The sequence below is a fragment of the Austrofundulus limnaeus genome, unplaced genomic scaffold (genome assembly GCF_001266775.1).
Source record: "Austrofundulus limnaeus strain Quisiro unplaced genomic scaffold, Austrofundulus_limnaeus-1.0 Scaffold27, whole genome shotgun sequence".
In the NCBI taxonomy this organism is placed as follows: domain Eukaryota; kingdom Metazoa; phylum Chordata; class Actinopteri; order Cyprinodontiformes; family Rivulidae; genus Austrofundulus; species Austrofundulus limnaeus.
The window spans coordinates 313634-314760 of record NW_013952429.1 but is presented as its reverse complement, the minus strand read 5'-3'; positions in this window follow the sequence as shown (position 1 = coordinate 314760).

Below are 1127 nucleotides of genomic sequence, written 5' to 3'. Positions count from 1 at the left end.
GTAGACAATAACTTGACCCCTAGGGCTTTAGCAAAGTTATGGTCAATAAACTCAGAGTCTGCACCGGAGTCGATGAAGACCTGGACCTGACTCATGACACCGTTGACACACAAATTAGCAGGCAGGGAGAGCAAGGAGGAGATTTCAGTTTTTTTATTGACTGGGCTCAGCAAGACTCTCCTGGACCTTGCTGAGCCTGACCTTTTAACGGGCAGTCCTTGATTTGATGGTTTTTTTGCCCCACAGTAAAAACACAAGTTCTCTAACCTGCGACGGTTCTGCTCCGCCAAGGAGAGTTTGGTTCTGCCGATCTGCATGGGTTCCTCCGGGGGAGGAAAGATGGGGCCATCGTAGGAGTCCGGAGAGGTGGTTCGTTTTTCTCCTCGAAAGCGTGGCAGGGAGTAGGAAGTGCCTCCTTTCTCACGTCTGCATTCCATCAGCCTGTTGTCAATACGAGTAGCCAGTTCCTCCAGAGTACGTAGGTCTCCCTGGCGATCTCTCGTGGCCAGTTCATTTTTAATTTCCTCCTTTAAGCCTTGAAAAATGCATCCATTAGTGCTGGATCATTCCATTGACTGTCCGAGGCAAAGGTATGGAAGTCTATGATATACTCTGTGACTCTGCGATTACTTTGCTTTAAGACAAACAGTTTACGTGCTGCCTCACGTTCGGGTGGTACAGGATCAAACACCCTTACCAGTTCATCCGCAAAGTCTTTATAAGTGTAGCATATAAACGAGTCCCTCTGCCATTCATTCGTGCCCCACAGTTTAGCCTTACCGGACAGCAGAGAGATGACGTAGGCAACCTTTGAGCGATCAGTGGGGAAGGAGGAGGGCTGCAGCTGAAAGTGAATCTCACACTGTGTGAGGAACGCACGACACTGGCTTGGTTCCTCTCTGAACACCTCCGGAGCTGGGAGCCTGGGTTCATGCATGGGAGAAACCTGGTACTGAGAGGGGTTAGGAGAAGAATGGTTAGGTCGAGGTCCTGCTCCACTTTGTGATCCGGACAGGTCGCGGATCATTTGCATCATTTCCTGGAGGTTAGTCTCGAGCTTGTTTTTTTTTTTTTTTGATGGCCTCCCTTCTCCCCCTTTAGCCATCCTCTCCACACCATTATTATGG